Source organism: Gymnogyps californianus, unplaced genomic scaffold (assembly GCF_018139145.2).
Source record: "Gymnogyps californianus isolate 813 unplaced genomic scaffold, ASM1813914v2 HiC_scaffold_275, whole genome shotgun sequence".
Classification (NCBI taxonomy): Eukaryota; Metazoa; Chordata; class Aves; order Accipitriformes; family Cathartidae; genus Gymnogyps; species Gymnogyps californianus.
Genome location: NW_026114156.1, coordinates 23,510 through 35,860, shown reverse-complemented (window position 1 = coordinate 35,860; position 12,351 = coordinate 23,510). Strand labels below are relative to the sequence as shown.

At 63.3% G+C, this 12,351-nt stretch overlaps 1 long non-coding RNA gene across 2 annotated transcripts; it reads right to left on the bottom strand.

The window, feature by feature from the left end:
* Positions 1-6,222: 6,222 nt before the first annotated feature.
* On the bottom strand, positions 6,223-7,510 carry LOC127028222 (uncharacterized). Of its 2 annotated transcripts, XR_007767983.1 has the most exons (4): positions 7,475-7,510; positions 6,924-7,015; positions 6,667-6,837; positions 6,223-6,304 (listed from the first exon to the last, which is right to left on the bottom strand). It is a non-coding gene; the product is annotated as an uncharacterized LOC127028222 (long non-coding RNA). The 2 variants fall into 2 exon arrangements; XR_007767982.1 differs by lacking the exon at positions 7,475-7,510 and having other exon boundaries at positions 6,924-7,050.
* Positions 7,511-12,351: the final 4,841 nt, after the last annotated feature.

Here is a 12,351-nt window from a genome sequence, read left to right as displayed (position 1 = left end):
CAGGCAGGGAGCTGGAGGTGGCCTCCTTGGGGTCCCCGCGGGCACAGCCCTCTCGCCCACCTGCCCTTGGGACGGACATGGGTGCCTCCAGCACCAAGGGGGCGGGGGGTGGGGCTGGGGCCAGGCTGGCCCTGCCCTGCTCCCAGGGCCAGCCATGGGGGAAAGGCAGCTGGGCTCTGAGGCTCTTACTGCAACTTGGCGATGACCAGTTCCTCTGGGAGGAGGAGAAGGCGCCTCTCGCTCCTCTTGCGGCCCCGGCTCAGCCGCACGTCTGCGCTCAGCACCGCCTCGGCCTCGCTCAGAGCCTCCCTGCAGAGCCGAGAGCGGCGGGCATGAGCAAGGGCGCTGCTGCGGGGCGCAGGCGTGCCCGCGGGTCCCCGAGCCGCGGGGGGAGCCCACCTGGAGCCGCAGCAGCAGTTGGCCTGGCCCATCCTGCCCGGGACAGGAGGACCCTCGCTGTGCACCAAGGAGGCGGCGCAGGTGCTGACAGCGAGGATGGGAAGCGGGCTGCCGCTGCCGGTGGTGGGGCAGTGCTGCTCGGGCAGAGCCTGCCTCCTCGCAGCGCTGCTGCGTGCCAGCACAGCTCCGTCCTGCTCTCTCTGCTGGCTGTTGGCTCCAGCGGACCAACATTCCGAGGCCAACGGACAGTGGGGGGGGCAGTGGGAGGGGCAGTGCGGGGGGGTTCTCTCCAGTCTGGCCATGTCTCTCTTGCCCTGGGCAGCCCAGAGCAGGACAGGGCACAGGGGAAGGACCACCTCCCTCCGCCTGCTGGCAATGCCCCTCGCCTTGGCCTTCACCGCTGCTTCCTGGCCTCCAACCACGCTTGCTGCCGCTGGTCACCACCTGGAGCAGGGCCCGCCTGCTCAGCCGCTTGGCCAGCCACGACACCGGCGGCTCCTCAGCCCACGCGCTGCCTGCTTTCTTCCCGTCCTCAGGCGCATCTCCCTTTTGCAGTGGCCTCGCAAGGCCACCTGACAGCTCCCTCCGCACTTGAGGGTGCACCCCATCGGGGCCCCTCAGGGACTTGGGCATCTCCACTTGGCTTCAGTGTTCTCTAAGCTCCTCCGCAGCCACCTGATCCTGCCAGAGCCTCTTGCACTGAGGGCAGCTCTTCTTTGCTCCGGCCTTTCCCCCAGCTCTCCAGGGCCTCGCAATGTCTCAAGGCTCCAAGTGCTAGGACCCGCATGCCCCAGGCGCATTGGCAGAACCTAGACCAGCCTCAAGTGCCGCCGTAGTCCAGTGAAGTTCAAGAGACTTTGAAGAGGGAGAAAAAGAATTCCCTAAAAATGTGACTGACTGGTGAGTTCTCGTGGCCATTGGGAACTGGGCATCGCAGCTGTTTTCACTGCCTTGTCCTGGGCTTGGTCCTGCCTTACCTTTCAGAGGCAAAACCCTTTATGAAAAACCCTTCAGATCTTCAATTGAGTCGTGGTGACATCGTGCCGTGAAACTCTATAGACCCTTGGAGCGGCTGTCTTCTAGTCCTCAGAAGGAAAGATGCTCTCTCCTGAGCCGTGAGAAGCACTCCTGAAATACCAGGGGTGTTCTTGAGAGCAATTGTTTTCAACTTTTGGCCAGCAGACCTGTGGCACCCATGGCCTACCTTTAACGGATCCATTCAAGCTAAAAAAACCAACCTCTTCTCACTAGGTTTCAGTTTACCATCAAGAAGGCTGAACAGCCGCCCCAAAGGATTTCCAGAGTTCACAAATGAAGCAAGCTTGAAAACCACTACTTCAGAATTTCACACCAAAATGCCCATTCAACCTCTCCCTCTCTGGGTAACGAGAGATGACCGGACCATGACCCAAGGCGGCATGGCTGCAAGCAAAAAAAGTCTTCTCGCTCAAGGTATTCATCAGATGAATAACTGGAATGAGTCTCACTTCGTAGCGGGTCTCTCATGGCTCAAAGAAGATGCAGCTACAGAGTTGCAAGTCCAATTTTGTGTCTCCCCTTGGGAAGCATTTTGTCGTAAGATTAAACAATAGTGGCTACCGAATCAACATTTTGAACATCCTTGCTGTACCACCCTTTCTCCACTTTCAGAACTCTGCTACACAGAAAAAAAGCTCAAAACCACAGATCCACAACATTAAAATGGTGACCGATTGCACAGTTCCATAGGATAAAGTACCCCCTCTATTGCAATGCCAAGACAGACATGTCCGTGCGTGCATGCATGGGTGTGTGCATGCAAGGACGTGTTCTTTGTGACTCCACTGGCTCACAGTGATCACACCTGGCAGGAAGGCTCCAAAATTCTCAAGTCCCCAAAGTTTGGGAAAACAGGCAACAAAGCTGAGGAGGCAGACTCCACCAGGGCCCTTAGTGAGGGAAAGGCCGCAGCGGCATCCCGTGTTTACACCAGCAAAGGCCAACATGAGACAACTCCCAGACTACCCTGTAGAAACAAAACCAGAGGAAACCAGGCTTTGCTGGCTCCACGGCTTGTGGCACCATTTGCTGCTGCTGTCCCTGCAGTCTCACTGGGCCTTCATTGCACTTGGCACCTGGACTGTCCTGATTAGGAGACGATGGGTTTGTTCTCCTCTGCTCCCTCATCTCCGCCTGCAGTACAGGCTCGAGACACACTTGCCCCGCTTGGCCACTGAGTTAGCCTCTTCTCGACTGAGCACTCTCAGGGTCTGTTTCAATTTCTCACATTTACAGGACAACATACTCTATAAATTCAACTCTATTTTATGAACTCATTAGGAAAACAAACAAATACAGAAAACAAGGGCTCAATCCCCTTTCTACAGAATAGCCTAACAGAGAAGTCACTCATTCACCACTTAATGCATTTGCTTTTGAACTCAGAAGTTCTCGAACCCATAACTGGTAATTTGTAACTCATAACTTGTAACTTGTGCGCATAGGAGCAAAATGCTTCCTGAGCTGACGGTGAGAGTGCTCATCCTTCCTCCTCCGTCACGGTGCGGGCGTCCCTCTCTCACCCCGGCATGCACAAAAGCCTCAGCAGGCCGGCTGCTCTCGGAGCCGCTTCCAAAGCTTTTTGGGGTGAGCTGACACATTTCTACCGCCCAGCGCGGGAGTCAATCTCTGCCGTTGCCGTGAGTTAGGGGGGTCTGAGGAAAGGGCCCGAGAAGCAGGGGGCAAGGAGGAGGGCTGCAGGGGACAGCAAGCTGCAGGGGACGCTGCTGCACAAGGACCTTTAGCCCTTCCTGGCCACCGTGCCCTGCCGACGCCTTGCCCTCGCCCTCGCCCTCGCCCTCACCTCCCGGCGCTGCTCCCAGGACATACCCCAAACTCACCAGGACGTGGGCCTGGGCAACCTGCTCTCGCTGAGCCTGCTTGAGCACCTCTTGCACAGGTGACCTCCACAGCTCCCTTCCAACCTCCACCCTCCCTGGGACTCTCGCCTCTGCTCGCACCCCTAAAGCACCTCAACTCAGCCCTCACGCCCGCTGCAAAGGACGCTGCAACAAGCCACCAGCCCAAACTCCTCCCGAGGATTCACCACCAAACAACAGCCCCCGCTCCACAACAGCCCATGGCAGACACAGTCACAAGAGACAAAAGCTCCTTTTATTGCGGACATCAAGGGCGGGGCCGGGAGCCACAGCGGTTCAGCTGGCCAAAAGGAATCAGCACCTGCAACGACAGAGGCAGAAAGCTCTGCTAAATCCAGAAAGGCAGGAAGAGGCAGGCTTTTGTTGCCCTCTCTTTGGGGAACACCGTTACGAGGACCTCTTCGTGGCCCACAAGAGAGAGTCATTGCTGGCATTGACTACGGCATGCCTGCAGCGCCTTTCCCCACGCGTAATGCCCTTCGAGACCTGTGCGCGCGCAGAGACGCACAGTGCCCCTGGGCCACGCAGCAGGGCTCCATCGGGAGCCCCTGGGCAGCTGCCACGCAGTTCTTTCCAGACCCTGCGCAGCACCGTCCTTGCCGTCCTCGCCAGCCACCTGGACTGACCCAGAGCAGTGGGGAGACTTGGCCAAGACGGGCACCACAGCCTGCTACACACCTGGCCTTCCTGACCTTCTGCACCTTCCGGCATCTTTTTGCACTTGCTCCAGCCCCACAAACTCTTCCTCTCTTCCTCCTCTTCTTTGCCGCACGCCTTTCCCTCTCCTCTCCCACGCCTGCTTTCTCTTCCCGCTTCTTCTCTTTGCCTTCTCCTGGGCACAGCCTGCAAACCTTGCAGCCCGCACTGGCATTAGAGAGGCAAAGCCACGACCCACTGGAGTCACGTCACATTGGAACCAAAGCCAGCTCGTTTTACCTTCGGTCCTCTGAAAGGCTCGCCGCTTCTTCTGGGCGCTCCAGGGAGTCTGCCGCGCTCTCAGGGCTGCTTGGAGGCAAAGCTGGAGGGCCTACAACAGAAAGGTCCGAGTTGGCAGGTGCCAAGGGAGGACCGGAGCGGTAAGCGACTCTGCCACACGGCTACCTTCACTCTCCGAGGAGATCCCTTTGGCTGGTTTGCAGCAGCCACGTGTCGCACAGCCCCCCAAACAGACTTGAGGAAGCTCTGACGAAGCAGGACCCGGGCAAAAGCCCGCTGCAGTTGACAGCTGCTCCCTCGGTCTTTCTGTAGGCATTCGGGGGGCGTTTTGGCTGCTTCAGCACACGCCGGCGCAGCTGAGAACAACCTTGCCACTTTTCCTTACAATGTATCATCCCGCGGGGCGGAGAAAGAACCAGGCGCCCGCCAGCTCCACTGCCAGCCAGAGGCACGGCAGCCACTTGGCCTCCTCAGGAGCTCCCCTCCCACCCAGACACGCTCGCACCGCACCGCACCGTCTTTGGAACCTGGCATACCTCTCCCGTTTCACACGCCACCACCGTATCTCCCCCAGCTTCTTTGAGGACACCGAGCAGAGAGCGGGGTGCGTGCGGCAAGGCTTCTGCCTGACGCTCGGTGCCTGCGGGGACTGCAGGGACGCTTTGCTCTTCCAAAGGCAGAGCTAGAAAGCAAAAGCATGTGCAGCAAAGCGCCTTCTTGCAAGTAAACAACAGCTGAAGCAAAACCCACCCAAAGCCCTACCCGCTACTCTTTCCAGCCCTCCCGTGCCCTGTCTGCAGGCTTCAGCTCCTCTTGCAGAGCAAACCGTTCACGCCCCGAGAGGCAGCGGCCAAACACAGGCCTCGCGACAAGCGGGGCTCAGAGGACAACGCTCGAGGCCCAGCCCGCCAGAAACGACGCTGAGGATTCTGGCATCCCTAGCCCCAGCCTCCCACGACCCTCGGTCCCTCCTCTTACCTCTGCACCTCTCCATCGGGGCTGCCGACTCCTCGGCTGCTGGCCTGCAAGGGTCACTTCTCTCCTCCCCAAAGACTTCCCTCCAGTTCTCCATCAGGAACTCCACCAGCACCTTCACCTGCACACAGCAAACCCTTGCTCTCAAGCCACCTGCCTCAAAACGCACCAAGCAGCCGCTCCCACTCCCAACCCTCGCTTCTGCGCACAAGCCTGTGGCTCTGGGGCTGCTCTTCCACGCAGACACCCACCACCCCCCCACCCCACCCCACCCCACCAGCATTTGCTCAAGGGAGGAGGCCTGCAGAGAGCTCTGCGCAGCCAGGCTCCCAGGGGCCGGCAAGGCTGCAGCCGCCTCCTCGATGCAGCGTACCTTCTCGGTCACCTCCAGCAGGGCCTCCAGCGGGAGCAGGTCCTCCTCGGGTGGGCTCAAAGCTTTTTTTTTTTTTTTCCAAAGCTTTTGGGGTGAGCTGACACATTTCTACCGCCCAGCGCGGGAGTCAATCTCTGCCGTTGCTGTGAGTTAGGGGGGTCTGAGGAAAGGGCCCGAGAAGCAGGGGGCAAGGAGGAGGGCTGCAGGGGACAGCAAGCTGCAGGGGACGCTGCCTGCACAAGGACCTTTAGCCCTTCCTGGCCACCGTGCCCTGCCGACGCCTTGCCCTCGCCCTCACCCTCGCCCTCGCCCTCGCCCTCACCTCCCGGCGCTGCTCCCAGGACATACCCCAAACTCACCAGGACGTGGGCCTGGGCAACCTGCTCTCGCTGAGCCTGCTTGAGCACCTCTTGCACCAGGTGACCTCCACAGCTCCCTTCCAACCTCCACCCTCCCCTGGGACTCTCGCCTCTGCTCGCACCCCTAAAGCACCTCAACTCAGCCCTCACGCCCGCTGCAAAGGACGCTGCAACAAGCCACCAGCCCAAACTCCTCCCCACCATTCCCCACACAACAACAGCTCCCCACGCCACAAGAGCCCATGGCACACGCAGTCCCAAGACAGAAAACATCATTTTATTCTGGACGTCAGCGGCGGGGCCCAGCACTCCCAACGCTTCGCCCGGCGACAAGGAATCAGCGCCTGCAACGACAGAGTCACAAACCTCTGCTAAAACCAGAAAGGCAGGAAGAGGCAGGATTTGGTTCCCCTTTCTGGGGGCAACACCGTTTACGAGGACCTCTTTGTGGCCCACAAGAGAGAGCTCTTGCTGGCCCTGACTACGCGATGCCTCTGGCGCCTTCTCCCCACGGGTGATGTCCTTGGAGACCCGTGCGTGCGCAGAGATGCACGCTGCCCCTGTGCCGCGCAGCAGGGCTCGAGGGGGGCCCCCAGCACCAACTTCTTTCCAAACCCTGCGTAGCACCATCCCTTGCCAGCGACTCGCACTGACTTCAAGCCGTGCTGAGACTTGGGGAAGACGGGCAGCAGAGCCTGCGACGCACCTGGCCTTCCTGACCTGCTGCGCCTTCCTGCGTCTTTGCACTGCTCCATCCGCCAAAACCGCTTCTCTCTTCCTCCTCTTCTTTGCCGCGCGCCTTGCACTCTCCTCTCCCCACGCCTGTTTGCTCTTCCGCTTTCTTCTCTTTGCCTTGTCCTGGGCACAGCCTGCAAACCTTGCCAGCCCACACCGCTCTTAGCTAGGGAAAGCCACGAGCCACTGCCCTCACTTCTGAGCTTAACCACAGCCAGCTCCTTTTACCTTCTTTCCTCTGACAGGCTCGCCGGCTCTTGTGGGCACCCCAGGGAGTCTGCCGCGCTCTCGGGGCTGCTTGGAGGCAAAGCTGGAGGGGCCTCCAAAAGAAACGGTGGAGTTGGCAGCTGGCAGGAGACCACCTGCCGTAGTAAGCGACTCTTTGCCAAATCGCTGCCTTGGCTCTCCAGAGGAGATCCCTTTGGCTGGTTGGCATCAGCCCCGTTTCGCACAGGCCCCCGCCCCCCCAAAACAGCCTGCAGGAACCTCTGACCAAGCAGGACCTCAGCAAAAGCCCTCGCAAGCTGCCGCCTCCTCCTCTCGCTCTTTCGGGAGGGATCGGGATCGGGGGGGTGTTGCCTTTGAGGAAGCACAGCCCGAGCGCAGGGGAGAAACAACGTTGCCAGGTTTCCTGCCTCCGGATCCTGCCGGCGGCTGGAGGAACGACCCACACCCCCACCACCTCCCCTGCCCCGCACAGCCACAGCAGCCCCTTGGCCTCAGCACAAACTCCCCTCCTACCCAGACACACTCTCCCACGCTTTGCGGACCTGACATACCTCTCCCGTTTCACACGCCACCACCCGCTCTCCCCCGCTTCGCTGAGGACACCCAGCGGAGATGGGCCTGCGTGTGGCAAGCCTTCTGCCTCCTGCTCGGCGGCTGCTGTGCCTGCAGGGACGCCTTGCTCTTCCAAACGCACGTCTAGAGAGAAAAAGCACGTGCAGCAAAGGGACTTCCGCAAAGTCAAACGCAGCTCAAGCAAAACCACCCGAGCCCCACACCGCTTCTCTTTTCACACCTCCCATGCCCTGCCTCCAGCCTTCAGCTCATCTTGCAGAGCCAGCCCTTCATGCCGCCAGAGGCAGTGGCCAAAGAGAGCCCGCGGCACAAGCGCGCCTCAGAGGACAACACTCCCTGCCCAGCCCCGCCAGAAACGATGCCCAGCTTTCTGGCGGGCCAAGCCCCAGCCTCTGACAACGCTCACTCCCTCCTCTTACCTCTGCATCTCGGCACGGGGGCTGGCCACTCCTCGCCTGCTGCACACCGAGGCTCGGCGCTCTCCTCCCCAAAGAGCTCCCTGCAGTTCTCCATCAGAAACTCCACCAGCACCTTCACCTGCACACAGCAAACCCTTGCTCTCAAGCCACCTGCCTCAAAACGCACCAAGCAGCCGCTCCCACTCCTCACCCTTGCCTCTGTGCAGCAGGCTCTGGCTGCGGGGCTGCTCTTCCACGCAGCCACCCACCAGCATTTGCTCAAGGGAGGAGGCCTGCAGAGAGCTCTGCGCAGCCAGGCTCCCAGGGGCCGGCAAGGCTGCAGCCGCCTCCTCGATGCAGCGTACCTTCTCGGTCACCTCCAGCAGGGCCTCCAGCGGGAGCAGGTCCTCCTCGGGTGGGCTCAGCAGGTTGGGCCCGATGCAGATGGCCAGGTTGCTGCAGCTCATCCTGCTGGTGCCTGCGTTGTGGCCGATGTGCCGGAGGAGGCGCAGCAGGCGCTTCAGGAGGAGGAGGTTGGCTGCGGGCAACTTCTCGGCCACCCTGAGGCAACAGGAGCCCACCGTTCAGAAAGCCCCTGTTGCCCACAGCCGCCCCCCGCCTTGCCCAAGGCAGGTGGGAGCCAGCGGCTGCGTTGCGCAGCTTCCCAGCTGCTCTCAGCCAGCGGCCGGGGCTCCTGCTCAACAGGCAGGCTGCTGCCACACTTACGCTTGCAGCTCGGAGATCTTCTCCTCCTTGCTGCTCTTCTGCAGCGCTGCCATCCAGTCCTCGTAGAGCTCGCTCACCAGGAGCTTGCCGGGGATGCTTCGGAGAAAGTCCTGCAACGCCCAGGGCTCCAGCTGAGCCCTTGAGCACTGCAGGCCAGGCAGGAGCCCCTCCAGCTGCAGGTCAGAAGCGCTCACCTTCAAGACGACGGCCAGCAGCAGCGCAGGCTGGCTTCCCAGCTCCACCTCTGCACCACGCTCCAGGGCCTCCCGCAGCTCCCGAAGCGCTGTCGCGCCGGCAGCTCTGCGGAAGATGCCCTCCGTTGACGGCCCTTCCCGCTGCAGGACAGCCAGCAGCTCCTGCAAGAGAGGCACGAGGACCCTTGCTTGCCTGAGGAGCTGCCTTGCAACAGTGCTGGCCAGAGCGCTGCCCAGCGCTGGCTCCTTGCTGGGGGGAAGAGCCCAATCCCCCGTCCCACAGCTCCTGGGGACACCCCCCGCCTCGACGCAGCATCTGCAGGGAGGGAGCGAGGGAGGAGGGAGGGCGGGCGGGCTGCGGACCCCCTGGCCACGCTGCCTTACCTGGATGGGCCGGGGCAGCGTGCCATCCTCCCCGCAGACAGCTGCCAGGGGCTGCCAAAGAGCAGCCTGCTGCAGCCGGAGCCCGCCTGCCCCGGCGCCTGGGCAGCGGACGGGCTCTGGCGCAGACCAAAGGGCCAAGGCAGCCCCCTCCTCCTCCTCCGCCTGCTCCCTCCTGCTCCAAAGGAAAACACAGCAAGAGCCTGTCAAGAAAGACCTCCAGGCCAGCGCTCCCACAGCCTGCCCTGCCCTGCCCTGCCCTGCCCTGCCCTGCCCTGCCCTGCCCTGCCTGCAGAGCGGTGCTGAGCGCTGCGGCAGGACGGGCAGGGAGCCAGCAGCTGCAGCGGTGGCTCCGGCTCGGAGGCTCCGGAGAGCCGGCGGGCCACCGGGACAGCCCGGCCCAGACCTCGCCCTGCCCTCCGCCAAGCTGCGGGCAACACCAGAGCCTCCGTGGCCCCGCACAACCACGTCCAGCGGCTGCTGCCAGCGCGTGTCCTTGCTGCTCCAGCTGACGTCCTCCCTCGGGCTGCCCAACCTGCATGGTGACACTCAAGGGACAAGTGAGCACAGCTCCTCCCGCCTCTGGCCGAGGAGCGAGGACCCATCGACCCGCCTCTGGGGACGCAGCTGAGGCAGGCAGCACCTTGAGCGCTCAGCACTGTCAAACGGTGCCGACGGCTCGGCTCTCTCCTGCTCCAGCGGGATTGGCACCAACTTCCTCTGGGCGAAGGGCAGCAGCAGCAACAGCAGCAGCATCCTCACTTCCGCAGACGTGCCCGTTGCAGGAGAAAAGAAGGCCCTCCCCGCCTTTCTTTCCAAAACTCACCTGGGGAGCGGCAAAGTCCCCCTTCGGTGCTTGACGGGGCCGGCAGAGGCCCTGGCTTGCGAGCATCCTGCAAGAACCAGGCTGCGCTGCAGCTGCACATTCCTGGCGCCTCCCCAACCCTCTTCGCTCCCCGTGCGGCACCGCCAAACCCTCCCTCCCTCCCTCCCTCCCGCACAAGCTCACCCCACTCACCGCACATCCCTGGCACCCCGGCACAGCCACAGGCCAGGGAAAGGCACCCATTCTCACCTTTGCCTGGCGCTCCATCAGCCTCTCCAGGCTCCTGGCGTTGAATGGCCTCCACTGGGCAAGAGAGGAGGAGTGCAAGAAGGTGAGCAGCCCTGCCTCTGCTGCCCGGCTGGAGGAGCGCTGCTCGGGGGACAGAGCCCGCAGCACAGAGACACTCACGGCATGGCGGCGGCTCAGCTCCTTCTCGACGAGTTGAAGCGACGGGAGACGCGTCAGGCGGGCTCTCTTGTCTCCTTCGGGCGTCCTGTGCAGCGGGAAGGGACAGGAAGAGAGCTGCGGGAGCCCCAAGCCGCCTCGTCTCTCTTGGCAGGCAGCTCTGCCCGAGAGCTGCCCGCAGCCGTGGGGGCACCTCTCCCCAGCTGGGGACCTCTGTTCCCCCATCCCGCACCGCCTGCAGCATCCCCCGCCTTACCCCAGCAGGGCGCCCACCCACAGCTCCTTCAGCGTCCGGGACCTGCACAAAGAGAGGAGCAACAGCATCAGGCCCCGCTGCCCCCAGCCCCTGCGCAGAGGCGGGCGCCTGCACAGCCCTGCCCCGTGGGGAAGGACACAGGGGCAGGACCAAGCCCCCGGGGCAGGACGCAGGGGCTGCCCAAGCCCTGCCTCCCTCCCTCCTGCCACACCAGCGCCTTTCGCCCTTCCCTTCTGGCCACCACAAGGGGACCGGGGGATGCAGGACCTGCAAATGCCCCCATCCCTCCCTGACGCCGCGCTGACCGCTCCCTGCCCAGGCTCTGCACGGAGGCCACCGGCCGTTCCCACCACGCCACGGCCGTGCTCGGCGACCTCTCCTGCCCAGGGCACGAGGCCTCCCGGCCCTGCCACGTGGCACCGCGACTCACCCGAAAGTGGCCAGGCAGGAGCCCGTGGGCCACACCAAGAGGAGGGAGGCGCTGTCCTCCTCGCTGCCTTCCTCCTCCTCCTTGGCTGCTTCTTCCTCCCCGCCGCCTCCTTCCCGCTGCTCAGCACCCACAGCTGGTCCAGGGCCAGGCGGAGCTGTGGGCGCAGGCTGGGGTCATCTCTGCAGAGAGGAGAGGCAGGCAGGGAGCTGGAGGTGGCCTCCTTGGGGTCCCCGCGGGCACAGCCCTCTCGCCCACCTGCCCTTGGGACGGACATGGGTGCCTCCAGCACCAAGGGGGCGGGGGGTGGGGCTGGGGCCAGGCTGGCCCTGCCCTGCTCCCAGGGCCAGCCATGGGGGAAAGGCAGCTGGGCTCTGAGGCTCTTACTGCAACTTGGCGATGACCAGTTCCTCTGGGAGGAGGAGAAGGCGCCTCTCGCTCCTCTTGCGGCCCCGGCTCAGCCGCACGTCTGCGCTCAGCACCGCCTCGGCCTCGCTCAGAGCCTCCCTGCAGAGCCGAGAGCGGCGGGCATGAGCAAGGGCGCTGCTGCGGGGCGCAGGCGTGCCCGCGGGTCCCGAGCCGCGGGGGGAGCCCACCTGGAGCCGCAGCAGCAGTTGGCCTGGCCCATCCTGCCGGGACAGGAGGACCCTCGCTGTGCACCAAGGAGGCGGCGCAGGTGCTGACAGCGAGGATGGGAAGCGGGCTGCCGCTGCCGGTGGTGGGGCAGTGCTGCTCGGGCAGAGCCTGCCTCCTCGCAGCGCTGCTGCGTGCCAGCACAGCTCCGTCCTGCTCTCTCTGCTGGCTGTTGGCTCCAGCGGACCAACATTCCGAGGCCAACGGACAGTGGGGGGGGCAGTGGGAGGGGCAGTGCGGGGGGGGTTCTCTCCAGTCTGGCCATGTCTCTCTTGCCCTGGGCAGCCCAGAGCAGGACAGGGCACAGGGGAAGGACCACCTCCTCCGCCTGCTGGCAATGCCCCTCGCCTTGGCCTTCACCGCTGCTTCCTGGCCTCCAACCACGCTTGCTGCCGCTGGTCACCACCTGGAGCAGGGCCCGCCTGCTCAGCCGCTTGGCCAGCCACGACACCGGCGGCTCCTCAGCCCACGCGCTGCCTGCTTTCTTCCCGTCCTCAGGCGCATCTCCCTTTTGCAGTGGCCTCGCAAGGCCACCTGACAGCTCCCTCCGCACTTGAGGGTGCACCCATCGGGGCCCCTCAGGGACTTGGGCATCTCCACTTGGCTTCA